This window comes from Mauremys reevesii, linkage group 3 (assembly GCF_016161935.1).
Source record: "Mauremys reevesii isolate NIE-2019 linkage group 3, ASM1616193v1, whole genome shotgun sequence".
Classification (NCBI taxonomy): domain Eukaryota; kingdom Metazoa; phylum Chordata; order Testudines; family Geoemydidae; genus Mauremys; species Mauremys reevesii.
The window spans coordinates 65736589-65760703 of NC_052625.1; the positions used below are offsets into that span (position 1 = coordinate 65736589).

Below are 24115 nucleotides of genomic sequence, written 5' to 3' on the forward strand. Positions count from 1 at the left end.
ACTGTACTATATTATCACTTTCAAACCCAGTCAATACTACTTGGAAACAAATATCTAAATCAAATTTGGGCAATATAGATGAATTGGGGGAGGAACCTAATATTTGAAGGAGAAGACATAACCCTGACGCAGTGGTCTCCAACGCAGTGCCCGCGGACGCCATGGCACCCGTGGGGGCATCTTAATGCACCCGTGTCCTGGCCCCCGGGAGGGCACCTGCCGAAATGCCGCCGAATTTCAGCGGCATTTCGGTGGGGACGCCTCTCGATGACGCCGCTTGCCGTCGACAAGTGACATCATCGAGAGGTGTCGCTCCTGAATTTCGGCGGGGACGCCTCTCGATGACGTCGCTTGTCGATGGCAAGCCACGTCATCGAGAGGCGTCACCGCCGAAATGCCGCCGAAATTCGGCGGCATTTCAGCAGGTGCTCTCCCGGGGGCCAGGACGCGGGCACATTAAGATGCCCCCACAGGCGCCATGGTGCCCGCAGGCACCGCGTTGGGGACCACTGCATCAGGGATATGTCTTCCCCTTCAAATATTAGGCTCCTTCCTCCACCACTGTCGCAGTGGTCCTTCGGTTGGGGTCCACTGCCCTGACACATTCTGGCCACAGGGCTAATTTGACTAATTCAGTGCAATGTTAATTTGTCAAATTAAACAATATAAAAAAAAACTGATGGTAAGAGCAACTCAAGCCTACAAGGGCCAGGTGAGAGTGATAAAACAATTTTGTACTGTTCATCTCTTCCTTTCAAGCAACTAGCAAGACCACCTTGCTCAGCAATAAAACAGGGAGGCCTCATCCCACACCTATATTCAATATTTGACTTGGAGTGTGAGATAATGCAGAGCACTTATGTATGAAACAATGGAACTTCAGAGGCAGGGATTAGGAAAAGGAGTTCTATGTGATATGGGCTAAGTAAGTGGTTTCTTGATTTCAGCAGTCATGACAACTGCAGACCAAAAATGTACGTCAAATACAGATTAAAGACCTGCCAACCTATAAACATCACATGATGTTAAGAAATGGAAGTCAGTGAAGTATATTTTTACTGGAATGTTCTATTAATAAATAATAAATAAAATAATAATAAGTATTACACATTTATAAAGTGTCCATCACCATGGGACTTGAGTGCACTTTAAATGCCTTAAATTGAATAATTAACATACCAAATCTGAAGTGCAAATAAACCCTCCAGGTTCAGCAGGACCTGAGGTGTGCAAGAACACCCAAGATGTCATTTTGTTCAATTTAATCATGCTTTATTTTGTTTGCAATGATTCATAAGATCATAAAGGCAGAAGGGACCATTATGATTATCTGGCCTGACCCTCTAATATTACAGGCCATAGATTTTCACCCTCCTCCTCATCAGGGATATTTTATTTTGCTTTATTTCATTTGGTTGTGGTTTCAGCATTTATTCTGTTGGGACAGTTCTACATTTTCTATAATTTTTAAGTTCTCACTGGTAGATGAGATCCTAAACAATAAAGTTAACTAGATAGTACCTGCAAGGGAATCCTTGTGAGGATTCAATACTCCCCCATACCGCTTTGCCCTCTCAATCCCTCCGAAATAGGTTACAGCCATTGATTTTTTAACATTCCAATTGTGTGAATCATCCTGCCAGGTTTCAGTAATACAACTAGATCAAATTTATGCTCATAAACGAGCAATTCAAATTCCTCATTTGTTATCCATGCTCCTAGCAGTAATGTATGGGCAATTAAAGAATTTCTTTTCTTAATGTTCTTTGGTTTCTTAATTAATTTTGTTCTCAACATCTTAATTTTTGTGCTGAATGCTCATATCTCCCCTCTTTTTACCTTCCCATTTTGTTATTGGTTTAATGCCATCCTGGCTACTCGAGTCAGCTTGTCCCCAAGGAGATTAGTCCCCATTCTATGGAGATATAGACCATCCAAATTATACAGCCCTTGGGTCCACTTTCTATGGGGAGAATGTTCCACAAAACCCAAATCCTACACCACTTGCCTAGCCAGTGGTTCACTTCCAGAATCTTTTGCGTTCTATCTTCCTTCATTCCTGAGACAGGAAGGATCTCAGAGAAGATCACTTGGACATTCTTTTTCAGCATACTCCCTGTCAAACTAAATTGACATCTTTTTTTAATGAGATTACAACTTTGGTTGATAAAGGTAATGGTGTTGACGTAATATTCTTATACTTCTGTATGGCATTTGACTTGGTACTGCATGATATTTTGATTAAAAATCTAGAACAATGTAAAATTAACATGGCACACAATAAATTAATTAAAAACTGGCTAACTGATAGATCTGAAAACATAACTATAAACAGGGAATCATCATCGGGTGGGTCTCACAGGGATCTGTTCTTGGCCCTATGCTATTCAATACTTTTATCAATGTCCTGGAAGAAAACATCAAATCATCACTGATTAAGTTTGCAGATGACACAAAAATTATGAAGAGGACACATCACTGATACAGAGAGATCTGGATTACTTGGTAAACTGGGTGCAGGCAAACAATCCGCGTTTTAATATGCCTAATGTGAGTGTAAATGTATACATCCAGGAACAAAGAATGCAGGCCACACATAGAGAATGGGGGACTCTGTCCTGGGAAGTAGTGACTCTAAAAAAGATAGGGTGTCATCAGTGATGAGCTGCCAAAATCTTAACAACCGGTTCCCTATAAAAAGTTCTGATTTAAGGGGGGGAATGGGGGAGGGGGCGGGGGGGGACATACCCATGGGGCCGGGGGCCCCTGCAGGGCCTGGGGCAAATTGCCCCACTTGCCCCCCCCGGCAACCCTACAGCTTGCAGCCCCCTCCCCCCTTACCTTGCCGGCAGCTCAAAGCAGCAGGACGACTCAGGAGCTCAGCTGAGCTGCCCAGCTGGTGCCGGCGGCTGGCCCCGCTGCAGCTGGGGGGAAGCGGGGGAAGGGCCGGGGGAGCCTCAGCCTCCCCAGCTGGGAATCCTGGGAGCAACAGGATGGTCCGGCCCACGGACTAGAGTTCTTTGCCCACCTCCTGGCCCTTTAACAACCGGTTCTCCATGGAGGTCTAATTTTAGCAACCGGTTCTTGGGAACCTGTGGGAACCTGCTCCAGCTCACCACTGGGTGTCATGATGGATAATCAGCTGAACATGAGCTCCCAGTCAATGTTAACAAGGAGTCTGGTAACACCTCAAAGACTAACAGATTTATTTGGGCGTAAGCTTTCGTGGTAAAAAAAAACCCACTTCTTCTGATGCATGGAGTGAAAATTACAGATGCAGGCATTACACACTGACACATGAAGAGAAGGGAGTTACCTCACAAGTGGAGAACCAGTTTTGACAGGGCCAATTTGATCAGGGTGGATGTAGTTCACTCCCAATAACTGATGAGGTGGTGTCAATTCCAGGAGAGGCAAAGCTGCTTTTGTAGTGAGCCAGTCAATGTTGTGGCCAAAAGGGCTAATATGACACTTGGGCTAGGTCTACACTAGGGGGGCAGTCAACCTAAGATAAGCAACTTCAGCTACGCAAATATCATAGCTGAAGTCAGCGTATCTTAGGTCGATTCACCTGGCCATGAGGACGGTGGCGAGTTGACTGCTGCTGCTCCCCCGTGCTGCGAGGGAGTTCTGGAGTCGACAGCAGAGCGATCGGGGATCACTTTTATCGCATCTACACTAGACGCGATAAATCGATCCCCAATAAATCGATCACTACCCGCCGATCCGGCGGGTAGTGTAGGCATACCCTTTGATGCATAAACAGGGGAACCTCAAGCAGGAATAAAGAGGTTATTTTGCCTTTGTATTTGGCTTTGGTGTGACCACTGCTGTTATACTATGTCCAGTAGGTTCCAGTGTCCACAATTCAAGGATGTTGAAAAATTGGAGAGGGTTCTGTAGCGAGCCGGTGTGGCTCCCCCTCCTGCCCAGTGGAGGAAGCGCCTAGCCAGAAGCCTGAGGGGGTGGGGCCAAGGAGCGTTGAGCCCGCCCCTCCAAGGGTCAGGCGGCGACCCGGAAGTTTAAAGGCTGGCTGGCAGAGCTCAGTAGGGGGCCAGCTGCCACAGGGAGCAGACGTGCCGCAGGGAGGTCGCAACTGGGAAACCTCAGGGACCCAGGGCAGCCGCCCAGACTGGCTGGAGCTTCCCCGCGCCCGTTACCCGGAGGAGCCCCCGGAGCTTCCCCGCACCCACTACCCGGAGGAGCCCCCGGAGCTTCCCCGCGCCTTCTATCCGGAGGAGCCACTGGAGCCTCCTCGCCCCTGCTGCTACTCGGAGGAGTCACCGGAGCATGCCTGGCCGGACTTCCCTGAGGAACTGCCGGACCTGCCACCAAGCCCTGGCCGCGAGGAGCCCATGCTGGTGGACTGGCCGGGGACCGACGCCACGGAGCAGGTAGGCCCTGAGGGAGAGACCGGAAGTAGCCCGGGGGTAGCCGACCCCAGTTAGGCTGCAGACATATCCGAACCTATGTCAGTGTGTTTCAGTCAGGAGCCTCACTGACCGGTCAGCGGTGATAGCCGCTGCTAAGGCCCCGGGCTGGGACACAGTGGAGTGGGTGGGCCTGCGTCCCCCCTGCCACCCCCCTCATGGGTGGCAGACTCCCCCTCACCCAACGCTCAGGCTTAGGTACAGGATTGATTCTTTGCTCAGCCCTGAGCCAAAGGGGTCTGAGCCTTATGACTCTCTGTATTTGGTGCCCCGCCCAAACCTAGGGCTGGGCCCCTTTAGACTCTACTGCTGCTCAGCCCTGAATCAGAGGGCCTGAGCTCCCTGAACCTTGTGCTTTGCTCAGCCCTGAGCCAAAGGGGTCCGAGCCTTGTGACTCTGTGTTTGGTGCCCCGCCCAAACCTACGGCTGGGCCCCTTCGGACTGTACTGCTGCTCCGCCCTGACCCAGAGGGCCTGAGCTCCCTGAACCTCTGTACTGTTGCTCAGCCCTGAAGCAGAGGGCCTGAGCCCCTTTGGCCCTGTATTGTTGCTCAGCCCCGAAGCAGAGGGCCTGAGCCCCTTTTGACTCTGTATCATTGCCCAGCCCTGAAACAGAGGGCCTGGGCCCCCTTTGACTCTGCGGTTGCTCAGCCCTGCCGAGGGGGCCTGAGCTCCTTAGACTCTACCTTGCTGCTCAGGCCTGTGCCAGAGTGCCCGTGCCTTGGGGCTTTGTGTTTGTCGCCCAGGACCGCCAGGGGACCAGACGTCGTGTAGCGAGCTGGTGTGGCTCCCCTCTGCACCTCTGAGAGGGTCGAGCCCCGGTCACACACCTTTACAGGTTCAGAGAAGAACCTTGAGAATGATTAAAGGCTTAGAAAACATGCTTTCTAGTGACAGATACAAGGATCTCCAGCTATTTATCTCAACAAAGAGCCGGCTAAGGAGGATACTTGATTACAGTCTACTACATGGGAAATATATTAATAACAGGCTCTTCACTCTAGCAGAGAAAGTCATAACACAATGCAATGGCTGGAAGCTGAAGTTAACAAATTCAGACTAGAAATAAATAAATTTGGAATCATGAGAGTAATTAGCCATTGGAACAATTTATCAAAAGTCATGGTCAATTCTCCATCACTGACAATTTTAAACTCAAGAATGGATGTTTTTCTGAAAGATCTGCTCTGGGAATTATTTTGGGGGAAGTTCTATGGCCTGTCCTAAACAGGAGGTCAGACTAGATTATCACAATGGTCCCTTCTGGCCTTGGAATCTATGAATCTCTGAAAAACCCACAATAAAAATATTAAATTGAAAAGAAAGTGACCCAACTGCAAGTCAAGATTTTTCCTGGAACTAATACTAAACTAGATAGACTGCAAGAGAGATTGAAAATAAATTTGAAAATCTGGCTGTGTAGCTAACCAATTTGGACAGTTCTGTGGAAACTTAGAAAATCAAGTTCAAGCCACAGAGATTTAAAACGCAAGAGCAGGAAGATCAGATTCTCAGACTCACTAAAAATGTAGGACAAAATATTTGTTTTGACTGGAACATCTCACACACACACACACACACACACCCCTCATCTTACATAATATAATTTGTGTTTATAAACACTAATGTAAGCAATATACTTTCTTGCATCATGTATCTTATCTCAGTAATAAGGCTTACTAGGGAAAGCCAACTTAACTGTATGCCTTAAATATTTTGTCATTGGAAATTCAGCTAGAAAAACAAACTCCCAACACTTTTATTGTTTAGTTCCTGAAACAATTCTGGTTTTCATTAAAAACCAAGAGCAGCTACAAAGTTGCTTTGCATGGATTCTTAGATTAGCGTATGGTCCAATAACCTGACATTAGGTAGCCTTGCAAAATGAGTCACATGACAAGAGTAAGTTATGGGATATGTCCATTATTAATCACTAAAGAACTGCAACCCATCACTATGAAATTAAAATCTGTGATAGCATTTGCAATGTGACTAAATCAGCAGCACTGTAAAACCACCAATTTAATCTCTTTCCCTGTGTTTTTAATTAACTAAGAACTCATGGGTGTGGCTATCACTGGCATTATTAAACAGAAGGTTCAGCCAAGCCACAGTTTCTGCAGTTCTTAGTGGCTTAATGCTGAGCTACTTAAAAATAGTCTTTTGTAGTAAATAAGTGTGAAATAATTTGGCTTATAAAACAATTGATGTACACCGGACAGTGAGGATCCTGCACCAAGGTCAACTGACTATTTTTGGAGTTTTGACACAAAATTGGGCCCTATAAATCATTCAAGGTGCCTCCCACAGAGAAGCAGAGTTCTGGGTCCAAGGGGCTGCTGAAGTGTGGGGTGCTGTCTTTAGCTGTTTTCTCCTTAGGGCAGAGGCCATCTTTTACCCTGTTTGCACAATGCCTAGCACACAGGGGGCCCAATCCTGACAAGAGCCTCTGGATGCTACTGTAATACAAAGCATGAATAATGACAATTCATCTGATATCCAAAATGCACTGTCCACATGTTAAGCATGCTAGAGTTGTTAGGGTTGCAAAATAGTTTTGATTATAAACCCCTCCTCCCCTTTTTCCCCCTAACTGAGAGCTTTCTGAAAACTGTCTTCCTTTAGGTTGAAATTTTTCATGCTTGTTCTCAACTGAAAGATAATTTTTTGAGTCAAATATATCTAGCTGTTTCTTGAGTTATGTGAGCCTGGGAAAATATTTTTCCTGCTGTAAAAAAGTTGCCACTCTTTCCCCACACAACCAAAAAATGTCTCAGCTTTTAAATCTGGCATATAAAATGTGCTCATTCTGCAGTACATGCATGACAAGAGGTTGAAAAAATCAGCTGGATAATAAAAAAACAGGAATGGAAAAAGCCCATCTCTGAGCATGCTCAGTAGCTTTTTTTTTTTTTTTTGCAGAGAATATTGAAACTCCACCCACTTCTTGAGACGACTTGTTAAAAGGTTAGTTTTCTTCTTCTTTCTAGGTCAGTTTCCTACAGCCAGGTAATTTTTAATAGAAGCAGTCAAATTGGCCAATAATTAGCACCTTACAGAATAAGAGCTAACTGAAGATAATGTGCTCAATACCTTTAACACTGATTGACCTCAACCATAGTTAGCTCACTTCCCAGGAGGTGCACTTAAATCTCTTGTAAAGTTGAAGCCTAGATTTGTAGCTTCAGACTGCTGCCACCTCGGTACATAAGAACATAAGAACGGCCGTACCGGATCAGACCAAAGGTCCATCTAGCCCAGTATCTGTCTACCGACAGTGGCCAATGCCAGCTGCCCCAGAGGAAGTGAACCTAACAGGCAATGATCAAGTGATCTCTCTCCTGCCATCCATCTCCATCCTCTAACAAACAGAGGCTAAGGACACCATTCTTTACCCATCCTGGCTAATAGCCATTTATGGACTTCACCACCATGAATTTATCCAGTTCTCTTTTAAACATTGTTATAGTCCTAGCCTTCACAACCTCCTCAGGTAAGGAGTTCCACAAGTTGACTGTGTGCTGCGTGAAGAACTACTTCCTTATATTTGTTTTAAACCTGCAGCCTATTAATTTCATTTGGTGACCCCTAGTTCTTGTATTATGGGAATAAGTAAATTACTTTTCCTTATCCACTTTCTCAGCATCACTCATGATTTTATATACCTCTATCATATCCCCCCTTAGTCTCCTCTTTTCCAAGCTGAAGAGACCTAGCCTCTTTAATCTTTCCTCATATGGGACCCTCTCCAAACCCCTAATCATTTTAGTTGCCCTTTTCTGAACCTTTTCTAGTGCTAGAATATCTTTCTTGAGGTGAGGAGACCACATCTGTACACAGTATTCGAGATGTGGGCGTACCATGGATTTATATAAGGGCAATAATATATTCTCAGTCTTATTCTCTATCCCCTTTTTAATGATTCCTAACATCCTGTTTGCTTTTTTGACCACCTCTGCATACTGCGTGGACATCTTCAGAGAACTATCCACGATGACTCCAAGATCTTTTTCTCGACTCGTTGTAGCTAAATTAGCCCCCATCATATTGTATGTATAGTTGGGGTTATTTTTTCCAATGTGCATTACTTTACATTTATCCACATTAAATTTCATTTGCCATTTTGTTGCCCAATCACTTAGTTTTGTGAGATCTTTTTGAAGTTCTTCACAATCTGCTTTGGTCTTAACTATCTTGAGTAGTTTAGTATCATCTGCAAACTTTGCCACCTCACTGTTTACCCCTTTCTCCAGATCATTTATGAATAAATTGAATAGGATTGGTCCTAGGACTGACCCTTGGGGAACACCACTAGTTACCCCTCTCCATTCTAAGAATTTACCATTAATTCCTACCCTTTGTTCCCTGTCTTTTAACCAGTTCTCAATCCATGAAAGGACTTTCCCTTTTATCCCATGACAGCTTACTTTACGTAAGAGCCTTTGGTGAGGGACCTTATCAAAGGCTTTCTGGAAATCTAAGTACACTATGTCCACTGGATCCCCCTTGTCCACATGTTTGTTGACCCCTTCAAAGAACTCTAATAGATTAGTAAGACACGATTTCCCTTTACAGAAACCATGTTGACTATTGCTCAAAAGTTTGTTTTTCTATGTGTCTCTCAATTTTATTCTTAACTATTGTTTCGACTAATTTGCCCGGTACCGACGTTAGACTTACCGGTCTGTAATTGCCGGGATCACCCCTAGAGCCCTTTTTAAATATTGGTGTTACATTAGTTGTAAAAATAGTTGTTACAACTGTCTGTTCCCTTCCAAGGGACATCCCTGATGTAGAGGATAGACCATCTGTAAAATACAGAGGCTTAGGCTTCATGTCACAATGGTAACATGCCAGCACAGGCTTTTAGGGCACCTTTGCTATTATCGCTCAATGAAATTATGGTGGCCAACATTGAGAAGCTTTCCCCCCCATTAAAAGGGAAAAATATTAGAAACAAGCCCAGCGTTAAGTGGCTGAGTGGCCTGAATCACCCAAGGGCTGGGTGCATGGTGAATCCCAGGATTTGTAAAATAGAGATATTAGTTATCAGGGCCTCAAATGATACAGGGCCAAATTCTCATGTACCTAATTAAGCAAAACCCCCATTCTGATTCTTTTTGATCCCCTAGGGGGTGGGGCACATCCCCTGCTTATTGCTCCATCCCTTTCCCCACTGTGCACTTCTTATGATGCATTCCCCTCTTCCTCCTCCTGAGAGCTGATGCAGCTATTGGTGCTAGCTGTCTCCTTGCCTGAGCAAGCCAGTAGGAGGAGCAATGAAGGAACAGCAGAAGCTGCAGCCTCTGTATGCTCAGCAGCAGTAGGATGCAAGAACTGTAGCAAAATAATTTTCCAGGACAAAAGATCAAACATTGCGGTCTGTCCCATCCAGATTCAGACGACAGGCAACCATGAATGAAATTATATTTTACGTAGTTTTTTTATTTTAAAAATGTGTTTAGCTATGTACACCTCTACCCCGATATAAGGCTGTCCTCAGGAGCCAAAAAAATCTTACCATGTTATAGGTGAAACTGCGTTATATCGAACTTGCTTTGATCCGCCAGAGTGCGCAGTCCCGCCCCCCCAGAGCCCTGCTTTACCGCGTTATATCCGAATACTTGTTATATTGGGTCGCGTTATATCGGGGTAGAGGTGTATTACAAGGCTCATATATTATTTAATAAACCACAAGCTATTTGTACAGAATGGAAGAGGGAGAGGGGAGACAATTCCTAAAGCAAACACCCCAACTCTACCACCAATCCCAGGCAAATGTGTAGGAAAAGAAGTAGGTCTTGCACTACACCCTAAAAATTGAAGTGTACTATTAGACCAGAGAGGTAATCATGTGGACTGGCTACACTACAGAACAGGATGCTACAAACAGAGGAAGCATCCTGCCTCCTCCCCATTTGAGACAGGCATCCACCTTCTCCTCTGTAGCCCACCAGTGCAGGCTGGCATCCTCATTGTGGGCTACTTTTGGGTGCTGGGGGTTGCTGCTGTGGCTGCCTAGTGCAAATGGGTGTTGCTGGGAATTTAGGAAAGGAGTGAATCTTTCTGGTCATTGGTCCAAGAGAATTGCTTTGAATGTTTGGTCCCTAAAGTGTTTATCAAGTCAAAAAAGATTTCATCTTGAAGTGTGAGCATCTTGCTTTATTCCTCCTACTTTAATTCCAGCATGTATTTAGAAGTGAATATTTTAATAAGTACGTGTGTGGGAGAAAAATGTAGGGAAGAGGGCAATCAAAACGACATGATGTTAATGTCTACCAATTTTAAAGTATATTTTTGAACCATAAAAACTAAATAGTTTATATTTCTGAAGGCAAGAATATACTACTATATACCATTGGAATGCTAGGTGTCCCAGATTTCTAATGGTGCATAACACTGCGAGACAGTGTTGCCTACTGGACAGAGCACTCATCTGGGACTCAGGAGACACAAATCTATTTCCAACTCTGTCACTGGCCTCCTGAGTGATGTTCGGAAAGTCTCAGCCTCTCTGTGCCTCAGTTTTTCCACCTATAAAATGGGCTTAGCGATATTAATCTCCTTTGCAAAGCACCAGGAGATTTGCTGACAAAAAGTTCTAGGTATCATTAGTATTAGTTTATATCCTTGGAGGTTTATGAAATGTCTTAAAACAGCCACAGGTCCCTCAAACAAGGCAAAAATTCAGGCTATCTAGCAGACCGACCAGGAAACTTTCATCATCTTAAATATCCTGGGCCAGTCCCTGTCCTCTAAGGGAGGAAGTGAGAGGGCTTGGCTATACTTGCAGGCATGCAGCGCTGGGAGTTACAGCTGTCTTCGTACAGCTGTGTAGGGAAAACGCTGGAGTGTGGCCACATTTGCAGCATTTGCAGCGGTGTTTGGAGTGGTGCATTATTGGCAGCTATCCCAGCGTTCAAGTGGCTGCAACATGCTTTTCAAAAGAGGGGGGTGGGGTGGAGTGTGACAGGGAGCGTGGGAGAGAGAGAGAGAGAGTGGATTTTTGGAGCTGACACTGTGTCAGCTCCCTGCCTTGCAAATTCTGACCACTTCCCCAACCCCTCATTCACTCTTAAATGCAAATAGCCTCCCTTCCCCCCCCTCCCCTCCCGCCGTGCTGTTTCTCTCCTCAAGCAAACACTAGCTGTAGACATTCATCCCCCTGCCTGCCTCATTCACAGCAAACAGGAGCTGTGTTTGTTTTTTAGATAAGCAGCTCCGGAAGCCCCGAGTTCACAACAAAACAAAGAGAGGCATCATAACAAAACAAAGAGTTCCTTACTTAAAATTCTGGAGTCCAATTACAGTGCTTTTGGTGGCCACACTGGAGGAGCAGCGCTGCATCACCAGCGCTGCAATAGTTATACCCGAGGCAGAGCAGGAGTACAGCCAGCGCTGCAGACAGGGAGATGCAGCGCTGTATGTGCCTTGCAAGTGTGGACGGTGAGTAAGTTGCAGTGCTGTAAACCCGCCACCAGCGCTGCAACTCTACAGCGTAGCCAAGCCCCAAACTGAAGGCTTTCCACTGAGAAACCCAATTTCCCAGATATTTAAATAAGGATATCTAGCTCAAGCACCATAGTTGACCTCAACTATTGTGACTAATTTATGGGGAGAGAAAGAATCCTTAACCACACCCAAACCCTTCAGGGACTTGAGAATTACTAACAATCACCGAACAAGCAAAAGAAAAACTAAAAAGAAGTCTCAATGGTGCACAATATGAAAAATGTAGTTATAGTGTATTCACCACATCCCCAAAACATTAAAGATAGAAGATTAAAAACTGCATTTCAACACAGCCAAAAGCTAAAGTACTGTAAAGGCACCATTAAAAATGTGCATTTCCTCTTGGAGCTCAGGGGACGGAATATGAAAACACAGTAGAGTTTTAATTCATTGAAATTAATATAGGAATTCCTATACCCCTGGTTCTTTATATCTGCTTTTAACATGCAAGCACACATTAAGCACTTAATGTAATTTTTAGTGTATTGTACAAATGTATTTTTAGTGCATTATGCATGTATATTTTGCATTTGTCGGGCATTTATGTGCATAATTATGAATGTCTGCACAATTATGGAAATTGTACATGTCAGCTATGCTCATTTGATAACTCCCACTACAGGTTTTTATAGCATGGCTGAACACAAGATATTCTGCACCAAGGACAGATCTGCACTACCTGATTTAAAGGAGTAAGTCCACTAGCTGGCAGCAGTAGCAGGCTGTTATCTTGTGTGGACTGGCCACTACAGGGGAACACAAGACCCATTTTACAAGCATATTACACATGTGCACACGACTTTAAAAATCAGGGTTAACATTCAAACCTAGCTGCTAGATTGCAGCAAAGTTGTTAAAGGGTTTTTTAAAGTATATAATATTGTTATATCTTGTGCAAATATAAGCATAATATATAATACTATAATGGAAGCAAAGTTCCATTGCATTTCTGTGCCCAGAATTACTCCTCCAGTTCTGTTGGAGAAGTTCACTGTACTGTAAGCCATATCCAAGTGTGAGCCGCATTTTGTTTTGTTACTAAGCTATCCCTCTTCAATTAGCAATAAATTATGTACCTAACTCACCAAGAAACAAAATTGTCATTAATAAAAAGAGTAATCAGATTAGTACAAAAGTGAGACAATAGGAAAATTAAACGTCTGGGAAATATGTACATAACAGAGGTCTTCCTAGAGCAACCAAGAGTAAACAATAGAAAATTGCCCATCCACAATGGGAAGTTTACACTGCAAAGAAAATCCTGTGGTGGTGAGTCTTGGAGCCCAGGTCAATTGACTTGGACTCACGGGACTTAGGCTGCAAGGCTAAATATACTAGTGTAGACATTTGGGCTTGGCTGGAGCCTAGTTTCTGAAACCTGGCTGGGGAAAGGGTCTCAGTGCCAAAGTCCCAGATGGAGTCCGAACGCCTACACTGCTATTTTTAGCCCTGCAGGCCTGAGCTCCATGAGGCCAAGTCAATTGACCTAGGCTCTGAGAATTGGTGCTGCGTGTGTTTTTTTGTTGTGTAGACTGACCCAAAAGTCAACAAGCTTAGGGTATGTCTACACTACAGCTGCTACAGTGGCAAAGCTATGGTGCTGTAGCTGTGTCACGGTAGCACCCCTATAGTGTAGATGCTTCCTACATTAACATTTTTTTTTCCAATCGATGTAGGTAATCCCATCTCTCTGACATTTGGTCTACACTACAAACTTATGTTGTTATAACTACATTGCTCAATCCACATGTGACGGGTTGGATCACAGAAACCCTCTTGGGAGCTGCCACTGATGTGCCAAGACTACTTCTACCCCTGCTTTCCCTGCCAGCTCAGGACTCCAGCACCCTGTCTTGCTGAGCCAGACACACTCATCTGCTCCAACAAAGACCCAGGGTCTGAATTACTTGGCCCAAAGCTGCAGGTTTACCTGAAAGCAACTAACAGAGATGTTCCTGTCTTTAACACTCAGATGCCCAACTCCAATGCCGTCTAAACCCCAAATAAATCCGTTTTACCCTGGATAAAGCTTATACAGGGTAAACTCATAAATTGTTCGCCCCCATAACACTGATAGAGAGATATGCACAGTTGTTTGCTCCCCCAGGTATTAATACACACTCGGAGTTAAATAAGTAAAAAGTGATTTTATTAAATACAGAAAGTAGGATTTAAAGTAGTTCCAAGTAGTAACAGACAGAACAAAGTAAGTCACCAAGCAAAATAAAATAAAATGCACAAATCTATGTCTAATCAAACTGAATACAGATAATCTCACCCTCAGAGATGCTTCAGTAAGTTTTTGATTCAGACTGGACAACTTCCAGGCCTGGGCACAATTCTTTCCCCTGGTATCTCTCTTGTTCCAGCTCAGGTGGTAGCTAGGGGATTCTTCATGATGGCTCCTCCCTCCCTTTGTTCTCTTCCACCCCTTTATATATCTTTTGTATAAAGCGGGAATCCTTTGTCCCTCTCTGGGTTCCCATCCCCTCCTTCTCAATGGAAAGACACCAGGTTAAAGATGGATTCCAGTTCAGGTGACATGATCACATGTCACTGCAAGATTTTATTGCCCACTTGCCAGTACGTATACAGGAAGACTTGCAAGTAAAACAGAGCCATTTGCAGACAATTGTCCTGGTTAATGGGAGTCATCAAGATTCCAAACCACCATTAATGGCCCACACTTTGCATAATTACAATAGGCCCTCAGAGTTATATTTCATATTTCTAGTTTCAGATACAAGAGTGGTACATTTATACAAATAGGATGATCACACTCAGTAGATTATAAGCTTTGTAATGATACCTTACAAAAGACCTTTTGCATGAAGCATATTCTAGTTACATTATATTCACTCATCAGCATATTTTTATAAAACCATATAGCCTTCAATGTCACACCACACCCCTGCACAGTGCAGTTATACTGACCTACCCCCTTCCTCCCCTCAGTGTAGACAGCAGTATGTCAATGGGAGGGGTTCTCCTGTCAACACAGCTACTCCCTCTCAGGGAGGTGGAGTACCTACACTGACATGAGAAGCTCTCCTGTTGGTGTAGTAGCATCTTCACTAAGAGCTACAGTGGCACAGCTGCACTGGTGCATCTGCGCCACTGCAGCACTGTAAACACAGATAAGCCCTGAGAGGCAGTAGCTAGGTGGATGGAAGGATCTTTCCATCGACCTATCTGTATCTACACTTCTGCACACAAAAGCTTCTATATTGTGGATACTACTTGCTTCTGAAATACTAATTTCAATCTGGGATAGTTTGCCTATTAAGGAGTATCAGTTGCAGATGATGGAAACTGGGGGGGGGGGGGGAGGGAATACCAGTATTCTGGGCTAAGGCAGTTCAAGACTTAGTATTTTGCGGCAGATCTACATATTTCTCTTTTTTTTTTTTTTTTGGTTGTCTGTCACACCAATGTAAGACATCCCTGTCCACCACAATCACACCAACATGAGCAAGACTGGCCTAAGAATTTTGAGGATAATCAACAAGATGATTCTTTGGGGTGGGGGAACACCCCAAACTGACATTATTCACTTTACACAACAGGCTTCTATGTGGTGGGGGAAGAGGGCAAGATATCTTTTGGTTCCCCTTTAACCTCGTGCAGCAGAAATGGAGCACAGCTGCTTATTCCTGTCCTCCCTCGTGATCTGTTTATTGTCTTATGTTTTTCAAATTTAGCTTCACAAGGAAAAAGGGCTAAAGACTTTCAGTTCCCCAGGATTCACTTTTATGTTTCTTGTTCGCTCAGATCAGGGGATGAACAGCCCAGGCATCACAGGGCTCTGGTTAAGATCTCCAGAAAGGGAGGACAGGGATAGCAGTACTCTGGTGGGAATAATACTAGTGATAGTGTGACATCCACCCTCTGGCCAGGAAAACAGTTGATTGAAAGATTCTTTTCCTCTCTCATAGCTTTTGGAACTCTGCCCAGTCCCTCCCCATCTTTTAATTTCCTCTTTTCTGTCAGGAAAACATAAAAAATATGTACTAAATCATAAATCAAATATATACAAAGTCAAACAGTTTAGTTTAACTCCTTGTCAATATGTTTGCTGGTTAGTGGGTAGTGGTGGGGGCATTTCTATGAATTAAAAGGTGTTTAAAATAATTATTTCCTTTAACTCCTTTTACCTTAACCGTTTATCTCCTTCCTTTTCCCTCTTCAGGAACACTGTTTTTTCCTTCCTTCTAATGTTTTCTCAGAACTTCCTCTTTCCGGTAGATCCCCTTTTCAAACTTTTGCCCTGTCCAACCACCATCCATTATTTCCCTAATAATAATTACAGAAATTTTTTCCACTTAGCAACATGTTTTTGTTTTTCAAGCCAGCCTATGTTCCATACTACCTCAATATTTTACCATCATTTTTGGCCTATTTTTACCCATCCTTCCCCTTTCTCCAACTTTATCACACAATGGAGGAGAAGTAGCAGTATGTGAAGAAGCGATAAGGAATGTTGCCAGGAGATAACAGAAGCAAATATTGCTTCTGTTTCTGAGAGGAGAGAAGGGATGGAGATATCTTTTGGTGAAGGAAATGCCCCTCTCTCTCTCTACCTTAGTCCTCCCCCTTGAGCCTACTGCCAGACTCAAGTCTCTGTTGTGCCTGATTTAGAGCAGAGTTTTTCGTACTAGATCATTCATGGGCTAGGAATCAGAACGATCTGGGAAGAAAAACTCTGCTTTGAATCAGGCACAGCGGGGACTTGAAGTTGGATCTCCCATATCCTAGGCCAGTGCCTTTAATAGCAGGCCACATCCTCTTCCCAAATTGAAACTCAGGTTTCAATTCGAAAATGGAGATTTCAGCAATTCTGGTTTTGTGAAAATGTTCAAAAAGGTCTTGTTTTCCTTTCAGTACGCAACAAAATCAAATGTCAAAGTTTAGTTTCAAAAAAGTTTGCCAAGGAATAAAATTGTCCTCTGGACAGCTCTAGTCCTGGACATCAGTGCATTGTTCAATTCCTCACTGAAGTATCAGTAGGCCATTTTATGAGAGATTAGGGAGCAACCAGACCATGTGCCACTAAACTTGCGTGGTTGTGCATTAAGACTTCTGTTTTTTGTTGTGGCCTTTCAGCAACTACTGCTGGCTCTTGCTCAGGTATCATCAACAGCTACCCAGACACACACAGATCCTCAGTGAGGACAGAGTTTAAGGTCAAGAAAAGTGAAAGTTAAAGAAGAGTTTAAATAGCTCATTTACATTTTTTGAAAAAAAAATCATATTTAAATCATTAAGGTGTTTTCAGATTTGGAAATTTGTTATTGCTGTGACAACACTTTAATCAGAAGACCTTCAAAGAAAAGCAACAAAAATTATTAGTCTGTACCTACCAGTAAATGCACAGCCACAAAGCTAGTCCTTTCAGTATTAATACCTAGACAGATGAGATCTTCCTGTAATTGAAGTACTCAGAAACAAATGTAATATTCCAGTTATGGCTGCACCAGACACAGGAATCACCATCTCTTTGCATGATGATACAAAGAATAAATAATCTCTTTGTGTACTGAAAGTTAAATTGGCCTTTTTTCCTGCCAAATCATATTGTAAACTCACATCCAACCACTCATAGGTCTTTTGTGCCATTACTACTTTCCAGTGGAATCCCACCCATTGAATATCTATTTATTAGCCTCACTCCAAGATTTAGTAGTTTCCATTTCCCCAAGTTCAATATGTTATTCCCCCTCTATGTTTCTACTCTCTCTAAAGGACCTGCTCACTGAAATTAGTGTAAGAACCTTGATGGACTTTGGATCAGGCTCCAAGCCTTTCCACATTATTTTTGTGTCTTCACTGATGTTCCCCTGTCTCTCAATTTAATATAATCCATTAATTTCATTAACATTTTTTCTTTCCTCAGTCTTCCAGATCATTAAAGTAGTAATTACTATCAGTCCTGGCATCCAATTAGCCACCCTCCCCATCTCAGTAGAATGTCACTTACCATTATGACTCTTTGGTGTATCAGTTCCTCAGTCAGTTTTTAAACCAAGTGACACTTCTCATATTCAAACTAATTTAAGTAAGTTTTTCAGATAAGAGTTTGTGAGCTACTGTATCAAAAGCTTTACTAAAATCTGGCTATTACATCCACTGATTTTCTCATTTGTTTAAATAAAGAAATCAAGTTTTAGGACGTCTATTAAAGGGTGTCACAAATAAGGGATGTAACGGGAAGCTGAATTACGTGTAGGCATATGTCCATTGAAAAGGGAGATGCTCCTTTAAGAGCCAGGCATTCTGCGAAATAGGATCGAGGAGATAAAAATTTAGCTTTCCTAGGCAGATATTTAGTACTGAACATTCTGACTTCTCTGAGGCCTTGATCCTGTGAATTGTTTTTTTCCCCTTGGGTCTATGTAAATAAAATCCTAATTTGAACACACTGCATCTGGCATGGGACTGTTTATGCCAAGTTATCTATACCCTTCCAACTGTATGTAAGTTATAAAAGGTCTTGCATCATGATAAACACAGTGGTATAGTAGTTTCACTCCTTGTATTTAAATAAATCACTTTATACTGTATAATTTAGCATTGCATAATTTAAAAACAGTTCACAAAAGAAAAAAATCAATTCCATACAGTCCAATTATATTTTACACATACATACACACATAGTAGCTAGTACCTCCATGAACAAGCTACTCAATCATCCTGCATTCTGGCCCTTTCACCACTTTGACCACTCTTTTTATGAGCTGCATAAGCATCCATTATTCTTTTCCCAGTAAGGGGCATAGCACAACTGCACTCCCCTAGAGAACAGTGACAAATCTGGTCCCTTTTTCCCCTATTGTTCCAAGGAGGAAACAATCTGAGCCTGCTTTATTGCTGGCACACTGTACTTCCTCCTCCATACTGGTTCAACTGCATGTACCAATGCACTTGAGTTGGAGTCAAGGCTGTGCCAACTCTTCTCCCACCTGTGCATTACATAGGGACTGGCATTCAGAGTAGCCCACAGGGAGGAATAAGGGGGTGTCTAATGCCCCCTAACTCCCCTGGACAGGTGCATTATACAGCTCATGATTGAACCTGTAATTATCAGAATAACCTCCTTGTAAGCACGGCTATCAGCCACTGTCTGTGCAGCCAGATATCTACATGCCTGTACCTGGCTTTCCCAAGAGCATGTGTGGGATTCTACAGAACCTGGAATGACTATCTTTCCCACATTCTCAGCCATTTAGCAACAAACATAACATATGGGGCCAGTCTTTCTACATTTAGAAAATACTATAAAGTGGAAAATATCGCTTAGAGGCTTTCCAAAAACTTCAAGCTATTGGTAGCAAATAGCAATCTCAGCACTGTCTCAAATGTTTCTTCCAGTAGTACCAGCAAAATGTTTGGGAGTTCCCATGGACTCATCTTAAAAATACCCAGGACACAAAAATAAGTTGAGTATGAAGGTCAGTTAAACTGAAACCTTGCAAATGCCATTGAAAGTGCGTTGCGAGGAGGGCAGCTGAAGGGAGGGATGGTGCTTATTGCACACAACCTACCATATTGTTTAATCAATGTTTATACCAGATGTTAAAGATCTTTTGTTTATCTGTAGGGTGAAATATTCTCTTCTATTCAATCTGAGGACCTGGAACTGATTTAAATGGTGGTCATGTATCCATGTAAATTACTTATCTTACCATTCACCTGAAAGAAGAGTCTAGCAGTTGCTGAATTCACACTGATTTCTCTCCATTGTAGAGAAGACTAGCGTAATATTGCATCCATGCTGGGTGTCGGTGTGTATCAGGGTTTGTTGGCAGAATATAGCATTTCTGAGATTACAGGCATGCTGAAAAATAGAACATTCTAAGAGTTACACAAATGCAACTATAACATGGTTTCAAAAAAGGAATATTCAAATTAATAGTCCCATGTAACTACAACAGACTACACAGCTTCAGATATACTGTCTGCTGTATTAAGGTTATAGATGATTCACAGAAAAAAACCCTGCTATATATAAAGAAGCATTAAAGTAATCACAGAAACTGTTTAAAAGGAGACAAAGTTACAAACTCCTGTTCTGGGGGAAGAAAAGCCATTAACTTTAGTGACTGCTGCTTACTGTGACAAATACGATCATTTGTTTCACTTTTCCCTTGTCCTCACCACCCTCTGTTTTTCTCAACCTATTGTCTCTTGTCATATTGTTTATGAGCATTGTAGCACAGCGCAGACGCACCCCTGCAGCGCCTCCTGCTGGTCGTCTTTGGGAATTAGCTCTTCGACCCAGGAGCGCCCTCTGCAGGCTGGTGATCCGCTTGCCGTTGGCTCCCGTGTCCCTCCCAGGACCCCGGTGCCCTTATCTCAGAGTTCTGCCTCCTGCAGTACCCCACAGTCTTACTGGGTTTCCCCACCCCAGGGGAACCCCTATCCCCATGTCGCCTCAGTTGTGGCTACTGCCAGTCTTTGTTTAGACCCCGCACCCTGGGGCGAACTGCAGTCTATCAGCCAACCATGATAGGCAACAAGGGGTTTGGACTGGCTGCCTTTACCCACCCTCCGGCTGCCCCTCTGCAGCCCAATACCTAGGAGGCCTAGAACTAGACCCTGCAGCCTGGGGTTGCTGGCCTAGGGTGTCCCAGCTCCTAAGGCCTTTCCCCAGCCCTGCCTCCCTCTAGGTCCCCTGGGTGAGTTCCCCAGCAGCCAGACCTGTCTCCCTCTCAAGTCAGACAGAGACTGCTCCCTCTGGCTTCCCTGGCCGCCTTATCAGGCCCAGTTGCTTAGTTTGGGGGCATGGCCCCACCTGCAGACACTTCCCCCAATCAGCCGGGGTTTACTCCCTTGCCCAGCCCCAGCCCTCTGCAGGGCTTTTCCAGCCCCTTCCGGGCTGGAGCAGGTGTTCACCCCACTACAAGCATCCTCAAGGCTCTACATAACTCTGCCCCTTCCTACTTATACTCCCTTGTCAGGCTTTGTGTTGCTCCACACCCCCACAGTCCACTCTGCCAATGCTGCAATCCTTGTTCATCTGTTTGTCAGCTTCTCACACTTACCTGTGTGACCTTACCTCACATATGATCCCCTATGCATTGAACAGCCATCCTGAGCTCAACTGCAAGGTCCCTGCTGTGCGGCCAATGAACCTGGAAAAGCAATGAGGGCCAAGGGGGCACACAGCCTCCATGAAGGGATATTGGCCTCCTGAGGACTCTGTGGGGTCACATGAGGAAAAATTCCAGGGACAAGGTGGCAGGAGGGATGTTATAACAGGGGAAATTAATAAGGGTGGTGATTAACGGAGATGGAAGGAACAGCAAGACAGGTGGGCTAGAGTTTGCTAAATTGCCCTTTTCCAGTGCCCAAAAAACCCAACTCCCAGAGAAAAGCAACTGGAGGCCCAGAATTCAGTCTCTCAGGATTTTCAGCAAGGATTGCACAGGGTCAATCTCCCCACATTCAAGTCCCAAAAGGAACAAAAGGAATTAATCTAAATAACTTTATAAAATATTATAAAGAGACATAATAATTTATTTTTATAACATATCATGGCTATTTTATAATCCACATACATTCTCTTCACAGTTATACATAAACATAAAGAAAACAAATTAAATCTAAATAGGTCAGTCCCCACAGAAACACAGTGAGAAGAAACTCCAGAGTTCCCAAAAACATAGGTTGAGTTCACCTGAATCTCAGAGTCTTAGATCACCAAATCTATACAGTCTGCTGAGTCAAAAGCAACACCTTCCCTCCACTTGGTTGTGAGAATCTTCAGTTGGAATGCATGCAGACGCTTCCTCAGCTGAAATCACTGTTAGCCAGCCAGCTAACTGATTGATCAACCACTCAATTAAGTACACAGATTTAAAAAACAAACCTTGTTACAAGAAAATACAAGAACTGAGAGTAGTAAAATATAAGTGACGCCCCATTACTAGATTTAAATAAAAGTCGGTGAATGATGCCAGTTGAGACATTTAATTAAAACAGTTTAGCTAAAATCAAACAACATTCAAAGTATACAATTAAAATGATTTTTCCCTCTGAATTTCCCCTTTCTATCATTAACATTGCCCATGCTTCCCTGTTAGAGGGTTAACAGCATCACTAACCTGCTGCAGAATGCTTCAGAGTTTGAGGAAACAGCCTGTTTTGCACTCCAGGGCTCAGCTTCTCCCAACTCACACAGGACACATGGCCTTTTGTAAAGCAACTGCCCTGACTGCTTGCCCTCATGTGGAATCAGATCCCAGCACCAGAGAACCTATTGGAGGATACCCAAATCTGCCACACCTAGTTCCAGAAACTTCTGGGTGTTCTAAATCTGCCTAGCAACAATGACCCAGACACAACTCACTCCTACCTCCTCTCCCCAAGGAGTCTCTTAAAGAGATATCTCCTTACTAGACACATGAGTTATGCTAGCTGACAACAGAGAGGAGAATTGCTAACTGTGGCGATTTTATCGCATCCCTAATGATTTGGGGATTTTGTTGACTTGATGAATTTTCCCTTAGTCAGAATGGGCACCATTGCCTGTTAGTCAGTGGGGCTAAAGCCAGCAAGCCAGCCACCATTTCCCTGCAGTCTGTCTGCACATGGAAGTGAGGCTGCCCTTAATAAAGTTGGCTGCCACCTCCCACTGTTTTCAATTAGATTGAAGCTGTACCCACAGCCAAAGTTGCTGCCACACTATGGTTCCAGGGCTGGACAGGACCCGGGCGGCCTGTAAGGAGCAGGGACACTGTGAAAGGTAGGTGAGGAGAATGAGGGGGAACAGGGCACTGGGGAGAGCAGGAGGCACATTTAGAGGTTGCAGGGAGGGTGAGAAGGGTGCAGAGGATAGAGATGGGTGTGGGGAACAGAATGGCAGCTCCCCCAGAGGGACATCCCTGCTGAGCAGCCAGAGGAAGTAGGGTTGCCAACCCTCCTGGTTTTGCTGGGAGTCTCCTGGAATTGGGCTCTTTCTTTCAGAGGCTACTGAAGCCAAAGATGGAGATTTTAGGCCGCGAAAAGTCTGGCCACACAACAGGGCTCCCTGCCTGTCCTGGCCTCACGCCGCTCCCAGAAGCGGCTAGCATGGCCCTGTGGCTCCTGGGTGGAGGCAGGGGGGATCTCCATGTGTTGCTTCTGCCCTGAGCCCCGACTCCACAGCTCCCATTGGCTGGGAACTGCAGCCAGTGGGAGCTGCGGGGGTGGTACCTGCAGGCAGGCGCAGCACAAGGAGCCCCTTGGCTTCCACTCAGGGGCTGCAGGGAGCAGCGAGGGGCCAAGGCAGGCAGGGAGCCTGCCTTAGCCATGCTGCGCCACTGACCAGCAGCCAACTGAGGTAAGTGCCACCTGGCCAGGGCCAACACACCTCACACCTCCTCCCATGCCCCAACTCCCTGCCCCAGCCTGAACCCCCTCCTGGAACCAGCACCCCAAAACCCCACCCCATCCTGGAGCTCCCTCCTGCACTCACACTCCTTCCCAGAGCCTGCATCCCCTCCTGCCACAGACTGGAGCCCCCTCCTGCACCCACCCTCCCTCCCAGAGCCTGCACCCACACACCCCCTGCACCCTAATCTTCTGCCCCAGCCCCCTTCTGCACCCAAACTCCCTCCCAGAGCTTGCACCTGCACCCCCTTCTGCTCCCCAACACCCTGCCCCAGGCTCAGCCTGGAGCCCCCTTCCCCCAGCCCAGAGCCCACACCCTGCCCTAGCCCAGTGAAAGTGAGTGAGGGTGGGGGAGAGCAAGTGATAGAGAGAGCAGGGATGGAGGGGCCTTGGGGAAGGGGCGGGGCAAGGGTGTTTGGGTTTGTGTGATTAGACACTTGGCAACCCTAAGAGGAAGCCATATTACAATGTTGCCAACTCTCCCAATCTGATCGGGAGGCACAGGATTTTGGTGCCTCCAGGAAGAGCTGTTGCTATGACTCAAGAAGTTCCTCTGATCACATGATTTTCAGGGCTGGGTACATGGGCAATGCACAGATCTGCCCTGGATACTAAGCTCTACCTTCATGTATGGCCCTACAGCTGAGAGTGGGTCCTGGGGCAGTATGAGCCCGAGGAATGGTGAGGTTGGGAAAAAGTTACTGCTGGGCCTAGGCAAGTGGACAGGTGGGAGTCAAGGGGGTGGTTAGGGTTACTGTTAACTATTTCCCCCATTAAAAAAAATACCTTTAGCTGTATTTTTTA

General features: G+C 44.7%; 1 long non-coding RNA gene across 6 annotated transcripts in view; it reads right to left on the bottom strand.

Moving 5' to 3' along the window:
• Positions 1 to 22400, bottom strand: part of LOC120401709 — a 38000-nt gene extending 15600 nt beyond the window's left edge. For 2 of the 6 annotated variants that reach the window (XR_005596671.1, XR_005596669.1), the window contains exons 1-2: positions 22045 to 22400; positions 19631 to 19775 (exon numbers count right to left, since the gene is read on the bottom strand). This is a non-coding gene — a long non-coding RNA (uncharacterized LOC120401709). Of the gene's footprint in view, positions 1 to 5121; positions 5282 to 16108; positions 16235 to 19623; positions 19776 to 22044 lie in introns of those variants that run through there. The other 4 variants (XR_005596668.1, XR_005596670.1, XR_005596672.1 and 1 more) reach the window with 3 other exon arrangements.
• Between the last annotated feature and the right edge of the window lie 1715 nt (positions 22401 to 24115).